Genomic DNA, 17273 nt, shown 5'->3' with positions numbered 1-17273 from the left:
CCTTACCGGGTGACCTGCTAGGAGAGAAGTCCAATGAGAAAGGGAGAGGAAAATTGCTCTGAGCTCCAGCACATTGATCAGAAAGGCGGGCTTCCGCCGCCGACCAAACCCCCTGAACCGTCCGGGCCTAGAGAACACCACCCCAACCCAGGAGGCTGGCATCGGTGGTGACGACTGTCCAGGAGATCGGAAGGAAGGACCTCCCTGAAGTCAGGTTTTGAGGAGACAGCCACCAATGGAGTTCCACACGAACCCAAGGAGGCAGACGGACCCGAGAGTCCAGACCGTGCGATGTCCTGTCCCAAAAAGGACAGGATCGCCCGCTGCAGAGGCCAAAGGGGACGGCCTCGAAGGAGGCCACCATAAGCCCCAGAACCTTCATGCACTCCTGGATGGAGAGACGTCGAGAGCACAGTAGGCGAGATACAGACTCCTGAATCCGACCGGACTTGGAATCCGGAAGGAATATCCGAGCTGCCGTGGTGTCCAGAACCATCCCTAGGAAGGTCACCCTCAGAGGGGTGAAGAGAGGACTTCTGGACATTGATCAGCCAGCCGAACTGTTCCAGAGTCTGAACAGTGATTCGGACGCTGTCCTTGGCCTGGGGAAGGGAGGGAGCCTTTATCAGTATGTCATCCAGGTAGGGCAACAGAGATATGCCCCTGGTACGGAGAGGCGCCAAGATCTTCGTGAATACCCGAGGAGCCGTAGCCAGCCCAAAGGGAAGGGTGACAAACTGGTAATGCTGCCCGCCGACAGCGAAGCGCAGAAACCTGTGGTGAGATTCTGCTATAGGGACATGCAGATAGGAGTCTTTGTTGTCCACAGACGCGAGGAACTCCCCTGGAAGAAGAGAAGCAATAATGGGAGCGGAGGGATTCCATCCGGAACCTCCAGACCCGCAGAGACCTATTTAACAGCTTCAGGTCTAGAACCGGACATACCGATCCCTCTTTCTTTGGCACAACGAATAGGTTGGAGTAGAAACCTGCGCCTTGCTCCTCCAGGGGGACTGGAACAATCACTCCCCTGTCCAAAAGGGAAGAGACCACCTGCAAAAGGGCCGAGGCCCGGACCGGATCCCCGCAACCCGAGAAGGGAAGAAACGCTCTGGAGACCTGGAAGCTAATTCTATTTTGTAACCGGATGTTACAATTTCCAGGGCCCAGGCGTCCTGGATGTGAGCTCTCCAAACCTGTTGAAAGGAGAGTAATCGGCCCCCCACCGTAAGAGGTGGGGGCGCCCCTTCAGGCGGAGGACTGCTTGGGAGCCGCGGGGCAGGCTGATTGTGGCCGCAGGCGCCAGGAAGGCTGGGGCTTAAAGGCAGGCTTCTTGCGGGAGTCCTGAGAGCCATCCGGGAAGAGGGCCGCCGCAGATCTGGAAGAGGAGAAGCGACGAAAGAACTGGTTCCTAGAACCGGAGGACCGAGCTCCAAAAAGGTACGCTTGGATCTAGATTGGGGCAGGTTGGTACTCTTGCCCCCCGTCGCGTCCGAGATGATCTTGCCCCCCGTCGCGTCCGAGATGATCTTGCCCAGCTTAGCACCAAAAAGCCTGGAACCCGCAAAGGGGAGGTTAGTGAGGGAACGCTTGGAGGAAGAGTCAGCGTCCCAAACCTTCAACCAGACTTCTCTGCGCTGAGTGACCAAAACCCGCACAAAGAGAATGCGAACATCAAAGGAAGCTTCACAGAGAAACTTTATCGCCTGAGACATCTGGAGGACAAAGTTCAAGGTGTCCGCAGAGGCATCCTGCTCCGCTAGGTCCTGATGGTGCTGCAACCATACCGAAAGCGCTCTGGATACCCAGGCAGAGGCAAAAGCGGGCCGCAGGCCTGTGCCTGCCAGAGTGAAGATGGCTTTGGACAGAGAATCCAAACGCCTGTCAACCGAGTCCCATAGAGATGAACCGTCCAAGATAGGTATGGCCGTATTCTTAGCCAATCTGGCCACCAGCGGGTCGACCTTAGGAGGAGAAGACCACTGTTGCACATTTTCTGCTGGAAATGGATAAAGAGTATCCATGCGTTTCGTGGCAGAAAACCGGTGATTAGAGCGGTCCCAGGCCTTAGAGAGGACCTTGTCGAAATCGCCATGGATCGGGAATACAACAGTTTGTGGTTTCCTAGAGTGGAAAAGAGGGAATTCCTGGCTACCAGAGGAAGGAGATTCCCCCTGGATATCAAAAGTATCCCGGACCGCCGCCACCAAGTCTGCCACCATAGTGGACAGTTTGAGCAAGGGTTCCAGCTCTGTGTCCTCATTAGAACTAGATCTTTCCCCTTCCAATCTATTGTCCCTGCGAAAGGGGAAGTGTCTGAACGGGCCTCCAAGCGAGGAGGGGAAGCAGAATCATCCGAGGAAGGATGCTGCTGTGTACGCTGCCTCTTAACGGCCGAGCGTCCTCTGTGGGAACCACAGGGAAGTGGATTGGTGTTAGCCACAGGATCCATGAAGGCCATGGCGGCCCGAGAGACTTGGGCTAAATCAGCGGCCGCCCTAGAAATGGCAGAGGCCCAAGCGGGTTCCGCGGGGGGAGGGGGAGGAGGAAGAAGAGGAGGAAGAGGAGGAGGAGGAGGATCCTGTCCAGAGGCAAGGCAAGAGTCACAGGATCCAGTGACCGATAGTGGCAAACAGCAGACCTTACATGGCCCCAGTGGGGCCTGAGGAGCCGACTTGGATTTTTGGGGGGCCCCAGGTTTCGGCATGATGGCGGCAATCCCTGCAAAGAACAAGGGGTCAGGGTCTCCTACCGTTCCTGCAGCACGCTGAGTAAACACTATCCTACCGCGACAAGTGTGGAGCCGGGAGCAGCCGCGTGTGGAGAGCGCTGAGACAGAAGCGCCGGAGCTGATGAAATAGGGCTCCGCCCACAAATCGCGTAAAGGTTGGCGCGAAACCCGCGCGCAGGAAGTATGAAAAATAATAGAGTTGCGGACGCCGGAAGCGTAGGAGAACCCGCTCCTATAGAGCACTGCTGTGGGAGAGCCGAGGAAGCTGCCACTTCTGTAAGAGCAATTGCCCCAGACAGGAATCCTTCCCACCTTCACTCACCCACCAAGCGGCCCTAAGTGTCGCACCGGGAGACAGAGGGAGGGCAGGGGGCTCTGCAGGAGTGCCGTATACTTATGTGTGACCTGCAGTCTTCGCCCTCTGCTCCACACCAGCGGGGGTCACCTCTTCAGTCAGCTGTCACAAGGAGTGGCAGTGATCTGGTAAGAGAGCAGGATAGGTGACCCCGGATCTGGTAGGCTGCCGGAGCTGCAGGTCGAGCCCGGTTCCACTTAACTTCTTGGGGGAGGTAGCCGGGGACACCAGTTCGACCCTGGCGCTCGCTCCGCCGAAAGACCAGGGAAGCAAAATTGCGACCCTGCGTACTCTGCTGAAAAAAATAAAAATAAACGGGAATAGAGAGTCTAAAATGTCACCTCCTTATCCGACACTAAGCAAGACTGGGGTCCTCCCGATGGAGCATGGGGGTATAGCCCGGGGAGGAGGAGCTCTCTTTTTTATTTGCATAGTGTTTCCTCCTAGTAATGACCTAGGCTATACCCATGGATCTGTGTCCCCCAATGGAATGTGCGAGAAAATAGCAGTAAGCATGGAGATGTTGATGTGACTGAAGAAATAACCTCCAGTGGTAGTGCAATATTCCGCTTAAGGAAGGGGGTAGCGCAACCTTCAGAACCGTATCCAACAGTACTGGAAGTACCCCATCGATGGAGTTTGACAATGCCTACATTGAGCACTGCCTCAGTGGTAGTGCAAAAATTCCGCCCTAAAGGAGGAAAAGAACTGTATCCCGAGGAAGTGAAAGCACCCCACCTAAGGAAAGGGGTGATGCATACTGCAGGAACTGAATCCAATAGCAGAGAGATTATGCCACGTAAGGAAAAGGGTATGCATATCGCGAGTCCTATAACCGGTGAGAGTGCAATTACTCCACCTAGAGAGGGGTAATGCATACGGGAAACACTGTGCCATAACGCCACCTATGGAAGAGGCTAATGCATACGGTAAGTATTGTACGCATGGAAATGCAATTCCGCAACCTACAGAAGGGGGAACGCCTACCGCAGGCACTGAAGCCCGTGCTAGCGCCATTAGTCCACCTATGGAAGGAGGTAATGTCTAAGGCAAGTACTGTATCCAGTAACAGTGCAAATACTCCGCCTAAGAAAGGGAGCAATGCATACGACAAATACTGCAGCCTACCATGAACGCAAACTTTGAAGATTGCGCTGGGTAATGACAAACCAGAGTCCAAACCAGTGATTCCCCGCCCCCCCTCGGACAGAACCTCTGTCAGGAGGAAATACATCCTGCTCTGGTCCGCTTGTGTGCAATCTTGACTCTCAGAGTCTTCTCCATGGCAGCCGCAGACTGCCCTGGTGGGATTCATCATCCAAACTACCCAGGGGGTGGAATGGGAACTTCCAGAGGTTCACTCACCGGACTGCGTAGGCGGTGTCTTATCAACCAAACGACCCCGGAGGGTGGATTGGGAAGGTCAAGAGATCCTCCATTGGACTGAGCAGGCGGTGCTTTATCAACCAAACGACCCCAGAGGGTGATTGGGAAGGTTCGGTGGTCCTCCATTGGATTGCGCAGGCGGGGCTCAGCAAGCTACTGGGGGAGGGGGAGGCTAGGCGGGAAGGATTCACCCCAGACCACGCCCCCCCCCCCCCTCCCCTCACACACATAACCGGACGAGAGCTGCGGCCTAGTAGGCCATGAAGCCGGGGTCTAAAGTTGTGGAGCACGGCCGACAGGGATGTCACTGCCGGCCGGAGTACAGAGCGACTTGGAGCTGCTGGGAACGGAAATGGAAGGGAGGTAGGCTCAAGTGAAGCCAGGGTCCGGTCGTCCTGTGCAGGCTTTAACCCTTCCGGAGCGGCGCGCACGGCACCTGCTGCCTAGAAGGGTGGATAATAGCTCTGGGGAGCGGGAAGCCTTCTTGGCTCCCCTCCCTGCATGACTGCTGGCATTAAAGGTCCGGACCGCAGCAGCATGGACGGCCACTGCGTGCGGACATTGTCTGTGGGACGTGGCCATTAACCCCCTATGCGCCGTGAGGGGTAGTGGAGGGATGCCTTCAGAAATCCTGGGCACAAAAATTGTAGCCCGGTGTCTGCCAAAGAAAAAGTGAGGGAGAATGGAGCCCGGTGTCCTGGCCGAAGAGAAAGGGAAGAGGGAGTCCGGTACTTGCCCTTAGAGGGAGGGAGGCAGGGAGAGGGTTAAACCTACTTACCTAGTTGCGTGTACTGACCCCATCATCTTCCTCCTCTTCTCTTCACCCTCCCTAGTGGACCGGCAGGTCAGCTTTTCCAGCAGGGTCACCCCCTCAGCTGCTGGTACCGGAGTGGAAGGAGTCTGGAATGGCGGGAGGGTGGTCTTTGGTGTTCAAATCAATACTACTGATGTCCTTTGGACCATTTTACACCTTCTTTGGTGGACCTAGGTGACCCCTTGGCTGGCGGGAAGCAGGGGTCCACCTTTTTCTTCTGTGGGGAGGTAAGCGGTGGATTTTCTCACCAGTCTTGCTCCCTGGGATAACAGAGAGGCTGGCCAACTCTGTTTCCCAACCTAAAAGGAAAAATATAAAATAAAAAAAAAAAAGAATCAACTAATAAAGCCTCCTACGACACTAAGATTAAAACTGACATGCTCTCTCCAGGCTGGAGGGGGTATAGCCTGCAGGGGAGGAGCCAAGTCTTTTTTCAGCCTAGTGTCGCCTCCTAGTGGCAGCAGCAAGCTATACCCACGGTCCTGTGTCCCCCAATGATACCAGCGAGAAATCTTGTTTTTGTGTTACCATTTTCTGAGAGCTATTTTTTATTTATTTTTTGGGAAATTGTCTTAGGTAGGAGCTTTTTTTTGCGGGATGAAATATCGGTTTAATTGGTACCATTTTGGTGTACATAAGACATTTTGATCGCTTGGTATTACACTTTGTGAGTCAAGGTGTCCAAAAAAACTTGAATTATTATTTATTTTATTTTTTTACAGCATTCACCTAAGGGGGTGGATCATAAGATATTTTTTATAGAGCACCTCGATACGAACACGGCAATACCCAATATGTCTACTTTTCTTTTGTCCCACAATTTCTTTTAACTTTATTTTGGGTAAAAGGACGCTTTTTTTTTTTTACTTGAAATTTTTACATTTTCTTTTTTTGTGTATGCCGGCGCATACACCAGAGGTCTGGCTATCAGTCACTGCCGGACCCCTGCAGCTGATCGGGTGGGCGCAGCTCCTGCACCCACCCAATCAGCGTGCTGTAGTACTATGGCGCCGGTATCTAAAAAGAGGATCTTTCATGGGTCCAAACATTTTAAGATAACTATCTGGACATGTAGAGCGGCGCCCAGGGATCTCACTGCACTTACCATTATCCCTTTGCGCGGCTCCGTTTGCCTGCTGTGGCCCCCGTTACCGTCTCCCGTGCTGTATGGCAATTGCTACTATCGGTAAACCAGGGAGGAGTCTGCCCAGTTTCCCCCTGGGCATTCCTTCTCCTTGGCTGTAGCGCTGTCCAATCGCAGTGCAGAGCTCACAGCCATGGAGAAAAAAAAACCTGGGAGAAGGAATGCCCAGGGAGAAACAGGACAGACTCCTCCCTGGTTTACTGATAGTAGCAATTACCATACAGCGCGGGAGAAGGTAACAGGGTCACAGCAGGCAAACGGAGCTGCGCCCAGGGATAATAGTAAGCCGCTCTACATGTCCAGATAGTTATCTTACAATGTTGGGACCCATGAAAGGTCCTCTTTAACCCCTTAAGGACGCAGGGCGTATCGGTACGCCCTACTTCCTGAGTCCTTAAGGACTCAGGGCGTACCGGTACGTCCTAACTTGAAATCAGTATTCCGGCGCCCCAGGGGTTAATCAGAACGGGATTTCGGCTGAAATCCTTCAGCCGGCATCCTGTGACAACGCCAGGGGGGGTCATGTGACCCCCCCATGTCGGCGATCGCAGCAAACCGCAGGTCAATTCAGACCTGCGGTTTGCTGCGCTTTTTTGCAGTTTCTGATCCCCGCGGATCAGAAACTTTTGAGTGCCTATAATCAATATTTTTCACCCCCCCCCCCCCCCTGCCCCCCTGCACGATTTGATGCCGGCGGGTCGCATGCGGTGGGGGGCGTTGGCTTCTTGCACATTGCTGGCACCCTGGTATAAACGGCTGACATCTGTGCAGATGTCAGCCGTTTAACCCTTTCCATACCGCGGTCTGTACGGACCGCTGTATGGAAAAAGTTAACCGTCATCGGTCAGGGAGCTCCCTCCCTCTCCATCGGGGGGCTGCTGTGCCTTTGCAGCCCCCCGATGGAGAGGGAGAGAGCCCCCCTCAGCCCTGTGCTTACCCTTCCCCGTCTGCGAAGTTGTGGCAGACGGGGAAGGTTCCCATGGCAAAAGGACGCCTGCTCAGGCGTCCTGCTGTCCATGGTGCTGAACAGATCTGTGCTAAAAGCATAGATCTGTTCAGTGTAAGTAAAATACAGTACAGAACAATATATATTGTACTGTACTGTATTATACAGACATCAGACCCACTGGATCTTCCAGAACCAAGTGGGTCTGGGTCAAAAAAAAAGTAAAAAAAAAGTGAAAAAAGTTAAGATAAAAAAAAAAAAAACATTCATCACTGAATAAAAATTAAAAAAATAAAACACACTACACATATTAGGTATCGCCGCGTCCGTAACGACCTGATCTATAAAACGGTCATGTTACTTTCCCCGCACGGTGAACACCATAAAAATAAAAACTGAGAAAATTGAAATTTTGCTCACCTTACTTTCCAAAAAAGGTAATAAAAGTGATCAAAAAAGTCACATGTACGCCAAAATAGTACCAATCAAACCGTCATCTCATCCTGCAAAAATCATACCCTACCCAAGATAATCGCCCAAAAACTGAAAAAACTATGGCTCTCAGACTAAAGAAACACTAAAACATGATTTTTTTTGTTTCAAAAATGAAATCATTGTGTAAAACTTACATAAATAAAAATGAAGTATACATACACTGCGTGCAGAACTATTAGGCAAATTAGTATTTTGACCACATCATCCTCTTTATGACTCCAATTAAAGGATAGGAGGAGATGACTCTGTTCCGATCCTTAAATTGTTCCTGCAAGGCGTGTCTGATCTGCAGATATCTAAAAAATTGGGTACGTTCCAGTCCAAATTTCTCTTGAATTTGGGAGAAGGAATAGATAATGCCGTCCTTATATAAGTCTCGCAGCGCAGTAATCCCTAAAGATAACCAAATGTGAGTACCCTCTATGGACTGCAAGTGCGGGAATAATGGATTATCCCATAAGGGTATATCATCTGACCAGTCCTGGTATTGACACAATTTGGTGTCTCTCCAAACCTGTTGTGCCAACTATGGATCTGTAACAGTTTCCCAGATATAGGCTCAGCTCCTTCCAGCACTGGCCATAAATTGGACAATTCCAAATATTGTTGTAGATACAGGGAGTGCAGAATTATTAGGCAAATGAGTATTTTGACCACATCATCCTCTTTATGCATGTTGTCTTACTCCAAGCTGTATAGGCTCGAAAGCCTACTACCAATTAAGCATATTAGGTGATGTGCATCTCTGTAATGAGAAGGGGTGTGGTCTAATGACATCAACACCCTATATCAGGTGTGCATAATTATTAGGCAACTTCCTTTCCTTTGGCAAAATGGGTCAAAAGAAAGACTTGACAGGCTCAGAAAAGTCAAAAATAGTGAGATATCTTGCAGAGGGATGCAGCACTCTTAAAATTGCAAAGCTTCTGAAGCGTGATCATCGAACAATCAAGCGTTTCATTCAAAATAGTCAACAGGGTCGCAAGAAGCGTGTGGAAAAACCAAGGCGCAAAATAACTGCCCATGAACTGAGAAAAGTCAAGCGTGCAGCTGCCAAGATGCCACTTGCCACCAGTTTGGCCATATTTCAGAGCTGCAACATCACTGGAGTGCCCAAAAGCACAAGGTGTGCAATACTCAGACATGGCCAAGGTAAGAAAGGCTGAAAGACGACCACCACTGAACACGACACACAAGCTGAAACATCAAGACTGGGCCAAGAAATATCTCAAGACTGATTTTTCTAAGGTTTTATGGACTGATGAAATGAGAGTGAGTCTTGATGGGCCAGATGGATGGGCCCATGGCTGGATTGGTAAAGGGCAGAGAGCTCCAGTCCGACTCAGACGCCAGCAAGGTGGAGGTGGAGTACTGGTTTGGGCTGGTATCATCAAAGATGAGCTTGTGGGGCCTTTTCGGGCTGAGGATGGAGTCAAGCTCAACTCCCAGTCCTACTGCCAGTTTCTGGAAGACACCTTCTTCAAGCAGTGGTACAGGAAGAAGTCTGCATCCTTCAAAAAAAACATGATTTTCATGCAGGACAATGCTCCATCACACGCGTCCAAGTACTCCACAGCGTGGCTGGCAAGAAAGGGTATAAAAGAAGAAAATCTAATGACATGGCCTCCTTGTTCACCTGATCTGAACCCCATTGAGAACCTGTGGTCCATCATCAAATGTGAGATTTACAAGGAGGGAAAACAGTACACCTCTCTGAACAGTGTCTGGGAGGCTGTGGTTGCTGCTGCACGCAATGTTGATGGTGAACAGATCAAAACACTGACAGAATTCATGGATGGCAGGCTTTTGAGTGTCCTTGCAAAGAAAGGTGGCTATATTGGTCACTGATTTGTTTTTGTTTTATTTTTGAATGCCAGAAATGTATATTTGTGAATGTTGAGATGTTATATTGGTTTCACTGGTAAAAATAAATAATTGAAATGGGTATATATTTGTTTTTTGTTAAGTTGCCTAATAATTATGCACAGTAATAGTCACCTGCACACACAGATATCCCCCTAAAATAGCTAAAACTAAAAACAAACTAAAAACTACTTCCAAAAATATTCAGCTTTGATATTAATGAGTTTTTTGGGTTCATTGAGAACATGGTTGTTGTTCAATAATAAAATTAATGCTCAAAAATAAAACTTGCCTAATAATTCTGCACTCCCTGTATTAGGTATCGCCGCGTCCGTATCGACCGGCTCTATAAGAATATCACATGATCTAACCCCTCAGGTGACCACCGTAAAAAATAAAAACGGTGATAAAAACGGTGTAAAAAAAGCCATTTTTTGTCATCTTACGTCACAAAAAGTGTAATAACAAGCGATCAAAAAGTCATATGCACCCCAAAATAGTGCCAATCAAACAGTCATCTCATCCCACAAAAAATGAGACCCTACTCAAGATAATTGCCCAAAAACTGAAAAAACTATGGCTCTTAGACTATGGAGACACTAAAACTTTTTTTGGTTTTAAAAATTTTATTGTATAAAACTTACATAAATAAAAAAAAATTGTATACATATTCGGTATCGCCGCGTCCGCGACAACCTGCTCTATAAAATTACCACATGATTTAACCTGTCAGATGAATTTTGTAAATGACAAAGAAAAAAAACGTGCCAAAAAAGCTATTTCTTGTTACCTTGCTGCACAAAAAGTGTAATATAGAGCAACCAAAAATCATATGTACCCTAAACTAGTACCAACAAAGCTGCCACCTTATTCCGTACTTTCTAAAATGGGGTCACTTTTTTGGAGTTTCTACTCTAGGGGTGCATCAGGGGGGCTTCAAATGGGACATGGTGTCAAAAAAACCAGTCCAGCAAAATCTGCCTTCCAAAAACCGTATGGCATTCCTTTCCTTCTGCGCCCTGCTGTGTGCCCGTACAGCGGTTTACGAACACATATGGGGTGTTTCTGTAAACTACAGAATCAGGGCCATAAATAATGAGTTTTGTTTGGCTGTTAACCCTTGCTTTGTAACTGGAAAAAAATTATTAAAATGGAAAATCTGCCAAAAAAGTGAAATTTTGAAATTGTATCCATTTTCCATTAAATCTTGTGCAACATCTAAAGGGTTAACAAAGTTTGTAAAATCAGTTTTGAATACCTTGAGGGGTGTAGTTTCTTAGATGGGGTCACTTTTATGGAATTTCTACTCTAGGGGTGCATCAGGGGGGCTTCAAATGGGACATGGTGTCAAAAAAACAGTCCAGCAAAATCAGCCCTCCAAAAACCAAACGGCGCACCTTTCACTCTACGCCCTACTGTGTGCCCGTACAGTAGTTTACGGCCACATATGGGGTGTTTCTGTAAACGGCAGAGTCAGGGCAATAAAGATACAGTCTTGTTTAGCTGTTAACCCTTGCTTTGTTAGTGGAAAAAATGGGTTAAAATGGAAAATTAGGCAAAAAAATGAAATTCTCAAATTTCATCCCCATTTGCCAATAACTCTTGTGCAATACCTAAAGGGTTAACGAAGCTTGTAAAATCAGTTTTGAATACCTTGAGGGGTGTAGTTTATAGAATGGGGTCATTTTTGGGCGGTTTCTATTATGTAAGCCTCGCAAAGTGACTTCAGACCTGTAGTGGTCCCTAAAAATTAGGTTTTTGTAAATTTCTGAAAAATTTCAAGATTTGCTTCTAAACTTCTAAGCCTTGTAACATCCCCAAAAAATAAAATATCAATCCCAAAATGCTACAAACATGAAGTAGACATATGGGGAATGTAAAGTCATCAAAATTTTTGGGGGTATTACTATGTATTACAGAAGTAGAGAAACTGAAAGTTAGAAATTTGCAAATTTTTCAAAATTTTTGGTCAATATGGTATTTTTTTATGCAAAAAATTTAAGATTACACTTACCGGTAATCACTTTTCCATAAGCCCATGACAGCACCCTTGAGAGACCGCCTCCATCCAGGACAGGAAACAGGAACTTTCGTGGAGAGCTCATGAGGAGGAGCATGGCCCCAAGACCACCAGTTAATCGCAAGAACTTGTCCTAGACCACACTCTTCCACATTTTATTTATTTTTTATTTTAATTTTTTTATATACGATTTTTTTTTTTTTCCATATATATCTATATATTATTTTTTTTTTTTTGGTATTAATTCTATATAGGGTGGGAATAAACCCGGGTGCTGTCATGGGCTTATGGAAAAGTGATTACCGGTAAGTGTAATCTTAAATTTCCCTTACGCCCATGACAGCACCCTTGAGAGACGAATAGAATAGAAACCCCTTTATTTTTTAGGGTGGGAATACTGCCTGGAGGACTTTCCTACCGAAGGCTAGTTGTTCTCTAGTGCCTAGGTCTAATCTGTAGTGACGAAAGAAGGTGCCCGGCGACTGCCATGTGGCTGCTCTACAAATCTGTTCTAAGGTAGCGTCGGCCCTTTCTGCCCAAGTGGTGGAAACTGATCTTGTGGAATGAGCACCAAAACCCCCCGGGGGAGGCTTTCCAGTTGAAGAATAGGCCAAATTAATGGCTCTCACGATCCATCTGGAAAGGGTTTTAGTAGAAGCTGGGAGACCCTTATTTTTCCCACTAAATAGAATGAAAAGTTTTGAGGTTTTCCTCCACTGACTAGTAACCTCCAGATAATGGGATAGACATCTTTTTACATCCAAACAATGGAGTTTTTCCTCTTTTTCATTTCTCGGATTTTGACACAGGGAAGGAAGGATAATATCCTGTGTTCTGTGAAACATAGAAACTACTTTCGGTAAGAAGGAAGGGTCTGTAAGGTGGTGAAGTAGAAAAAGCCGAAATCTCACCAACCCTCCTTGCTGAGGTAATTGCTACAAGAAAAGCTGTTTTGAAGGACAAGATTTTTATGGGTAACTCTTTAAGTGGCTCAAAGGGAGGCTCCGTGAGGCTAGTGAGGACCAAGTTGAGGTCCCAGGGGGGAACTGAAGGTCCAGATATAGGTCTAAGCCTGCTGATGGCTTTAAAAAATCTTCGGACCCACGGGTGGTTGGCGATGGGAGAATCAAAGAATGCACTCAAAGCGGATACCTGTACCTTAAGAGTACTTGGCCTCAAATTCTTTTCATGACCGGCTTGCAGAAAATCTAAAACCTTACACATAGGTGGAGGATTTAAAGGATTCACCGGATCTTTGGCAAACTTTTGGAAGGTGTTCCAAATTCTGAGATAAATGGAAGATGTGATATCCTTTCTGCAGGATAGTAAAGTGGAAACTACCTTCTTGGAGAGTCCTCTACTTTCTAGGATTTCCCCCTCAAGAGCCATGCTGTTAAGTGTAACTGCCTCACATTCGGATGGTTGACCGGTCCTTGGGACAGAAGGTCTTGCCTCTCCGGGAGAATCCAAGGGTCTGTCAAGGATAGCTTCCTCAACCAAGTGAACCAGGTTCTTCTGGGCCAGAATGGAGCAATTAAGATCACTGTCGTTCTTTCTTGTCTCAACTTCTGTAGGAATCTTGGAAGAAGTCTTAACGGAGGAAAGGCGTAGAGGAGCTGGTTCGGCCAGTGAAGGGAGAAGGCATCTATCCCTGTTGGTGAATCTCTCGCGCTGAGGGAAAAGAAAAGATGACACTTTCTGTTTTCTCTGGTAGCAAATAAGTCCAGATGAGGGCGACCCCAAAGTTGAATTATTTGATCGAAGACCATTTGATTCAAACACCATTCCCCCTGGTCTAGTGTATTGCTGCTTAAGAAATCTGCCACCTTGTTTTCTGTACCTTTTAGATGTACTGCCATAAGGAATGGAACAGAGGGAACTATAAGGGAAAAGATATCCATTGTTAACTGCATAAGATTTTCTGATCTGGTTCCTCCTTGCTTGTTTAAGTAGGAGACAACTGTGGCGTTGTCCGAAAAAACTTTTATAGCTTTTCCCTGAAGTAGAGGAAGAAATTCTTTTAAGGCGAGAAAAACCGCTCTCAGTTCCCTCATGTTTTGGGAGTCTAGACTCTGCTCTCTCCCCCAAACACCTTGCCTTAAGTACCCTAGGCAACAGGCTCCCCAACCGGAAGGACTTGCGTCGGTGGTAAGGGTAACAAAATTTTGTTGGATCCAAGGGAGCCCCTGGGACAGGTTTACAGGATTCAGCCACCAGCGAAGAGACTGGATCACTTGGGGGGGTGAGTGTGAGGGGTGTGTCTAATGGGCGTAGGGTGCCCTGCCATTCCTTCAGAATTTGCCACTGTAGGGGTCTGGAGTGAAGATGGCTCCAACTGACCGCTGGTATAGTGGAAGTCATTCTGCCCAAGACCGCCATTGCTTGCCTGATAGTAGGGTTTTTTGAAGATATCAGGGACTGAACCTGTTGTATTAATCTCTGAATCTTGTCTTGGGGTAGGATACAAAGTAGTTTCTTTGAGTCCAGCATCATTCCTAGGAAGACACGAACTTGGGAAGGTATTAGATGTGATTTTTCCCAGTTTATTTGCCAGCCGAGGTCTTCTAGGATCTGCACTACTTTGAGTTGTATTTCGAGAAGGGATTCTGACTCTGCTACCACCAGGAGGTCGTCTAGGTAAGGAATCACTAGAATGTCTCTTTCTCTTATATGAGCCATGACTTTCGTGAAAAGCCTGGGAGCTTGAGAAATCCCAAAGGGAAGGGCTGTATATTGTAGGTGCTGAATGTGACTTCCTATTGAAACAGCGACTGTGAGGAATTTTTGACAGTCTGCCTGAATAGGGATGTGATAGTACGCATCTCTTATATCTATCGTAGCCATGAAACAGCCCCCGAAAAGATGTTTTAAAACTGATTGGATGGATTCCATTCTGAATTTTTTGTAGGAGAGATACTGATTTAGATCTTTTAGATTTATGATTGTTCTGAATGTTCCATCCGGTTTGGGAACCAGAAAAAGGGAAGAGTAGAAACCTCTGCCTCTCTCCGCCTCTGGCACCGGAACTAGAACATTTTTTTGAAGTAAGGATGCAATCTCCTGTTGTAAAGCTAGATTTTTGCCTGAATTTCCTAGAAAATTTGTAATTTTGAATCTGCCCGGTGGGTGAGAGACAAACTCTAGACAAAACCCTTCTCTTATTACGCTTAAAATCCAGGGGCTTGAGGAGATTTTATCCCAAGCGTAAGGGAAGAGAGAAAGTCTGCCACCCACGGGAGAGAGACAGTCATTGCTGTGATGGTTTAGAGGTTGAGGAGGATTGGGAACTAAAGAGGAAACCCTTACTTTTCCTATTCTTGTTGTCTGCTCTAAAGTCTTTCCTCTGGCCCCTAAAAAAATCTTTCTTGTTTTTGCGAAAAAAACGTTTTTTCAGGGGTCTGGAAACCGGGAATCCTTTTTTATTGTCCGAAGCTTTATCCAAAAGGTCGTCCAAGACGGACCCAAAAAGATAAATCGCCCTGACAAGGAATTGCACAAAGTTTATTTTTTGATCCAGTGTCTCCCGACCATCCTTTTAGCCAAATAGCTCGTCTGACTGAATTAGAAAGTGCAGCTGACCTAGCATTTAATTTTAAAGCATCTGCCGAGGCATCAGAAATAAAGTCTACTGCTTTAAGTAGAGTGGGAAAAACGGCTAACAATTGATCTCTCGGGGTTTTATCTTGAATGTGGGATTCTAATTCTTCCAGCCATAATTTCAGAGACCTAGCAGTGGATGTGGCGGCAATATTTGGTTTGAACGCTTGAGCTGAGGTCTCCCAAACTTTTTTAAGGTAACCCTCTGCTCGTTTATCCATAGGGTCTTTAAGAGTACCCAAGTCCTCAAACGGTAGAGCCGATCTTTTTGAGATTTTTGCAACCGGTGCATCCAACTTAGGAGGCCTGTCCCAATTTACTGAGTCTGCCTCATCAAAAGGATATTTCCTTTTCACATTTTTAGGGACAAAAATTTTTTTATCGGGTTTTTGCCATTCCTTCTGTATCAAGAATTTTATATTCTCGTTTACGGGAAAAACTCTAGATTTTTTTTCTGCCCGGTCACCAAACATGATATCCTGAACGGATTTTGGGTCTTTGGATTCGTCTAGCTTCATGGTCGCACGAAACGCTTTTAATAAAGCTTCCGTATCATCCGGGGAAAAAAGTGGCCTGCCCGTGGATTCTTCATCCTGGGACGAGTCTGGGCTATCTAGGATTTCTCCTGTATCACTATCTTCTAAGGGATCCGAGTCAGATTTATTAGCTGTGCCTGATCTGGTTCCAAGGGAGCTCGAGGCTACAGAGGGGAAGCTCTTTTTGAAATCTTTCAAAGAATCCGAGACCTCTGTCTTCACCATCTCCCTAATACTCTGCAAAAGGGATGGGGACTCCTCCTCCACTAGTTTCTCAATGCAATGTTGACATAATTTTTTCGACCAAGAGGGGGCAAGTTTCTTTTTACAGACGGCACATTCCTTCCCTCTGGTTTTTGAATTTGCCTTTCTAGGGCCCTCTTTTATAGTCTAAAAAGCAAGAAAGAAAAGAGGGAAAGGAGATTTAGCCTGACTAAAAACAACAAGTGATGGGGAATGATCCCCCTTACCCCACCAGGAGTACCAGTCTGCATTCATGACCCTCCTGTTCGGCACGTTGGGCACTCTCCTCCTCCATACCGCTGTGGGGTAGAGTGACTCCCAGGATCCAAAAAATCCGGCTTCCTATAAGGCTGGCTGGGCTGCTGCTGACCGTGCGCCTCCTGTGGGTTCGATTCCCTCGGTCGGGTCCTGCTGAAACCATCTGCGGCCTTAAGTAGGAGAAGCACTTCCTACTTCCGGAACGCACGCTACATGCGTTCCAAATACCGGAAGTCTCGACGCCGAGATCGGATCTCGCTTGGATCGCGAGATTTTGCTCCCCAGAGAAGGATGGTGAGGAGGAGGCCCCGGCCCGCCTGAACACTGTCAGGAGGGACCGGCGTGTCGGACGCACCTCTCAGTGCGACCGGGACTGCAGAGTAGCGGCAGCGCGGCGTAAGCCAGACCCCAGCAGCAAGCACCAGACTCCGGCCGGCGGCTCCTAGAGGAGACTTACGCCGGAACAGGTAACCCCACTTCGAACTATTCTCAGGGGCCCTGCAGCCTAACCTTCTTCTTTTCTCCACGAACCGTCCCTGTCTAGGACAGGAAACAGGAACTGGTGGTCTTGGGGCCATGCTCCTCCTTATGAGCTCTCCACGAAAGTTCCTGTTTCCTGTCCTGGATGGAGGCGGTCTCTCAAGGGTGCTGTCATGGGCGTAAGGGAAAATTAACTTTTTTGACCCAATTTTAGCAGTGTCATGAAGTACAATATGTGACGAAAAAACAATCTCAGAACGGCCTGGATAAGTCAAAGCGTTTTAAAGTTATCAGCACTTAAAGTGACACTGGTCAGATTTGCAAAAAATGGCCAAGTCCTTAAGGTGAAATAGGGCTGAGTCCTTAAGGGGTTAAAGGGAGTCTTTCACCATTATAGAATACTAA

General features: G+C 47.5%; 1 protein-coding gene across 7 annotated transcripts in view; it reads right to left on the bottom strand.

Moving 5' to 3' along the window:
• Window positions 1-17273, bottom strand: part of NSD1 (nuclear receptor binding SET domain protein 1) — a 167555-nt gene that overhangs the window by 102452 nt on the left and 47830 nt on the right. The window lies entirely within an intron of this gene.

This window comes from Bufo bufo, chromosome 1, assembly GCF_905171765.1.
Source record: "Bufo bufo chromosome 1, aBufBuf1.1, whole genome shotgun sequence".
Lineage (NCBI taxonomy): Eukaryota > Metazoa > Chordata > Amphibia > Anura > Bufonidae > Bufo > Bufo bufo.
The sequence above is the reverse complement of the archived record's forward strand: the minus strand, read 5'-3'. Positions and strand labels throughout refer to the sequence as shown.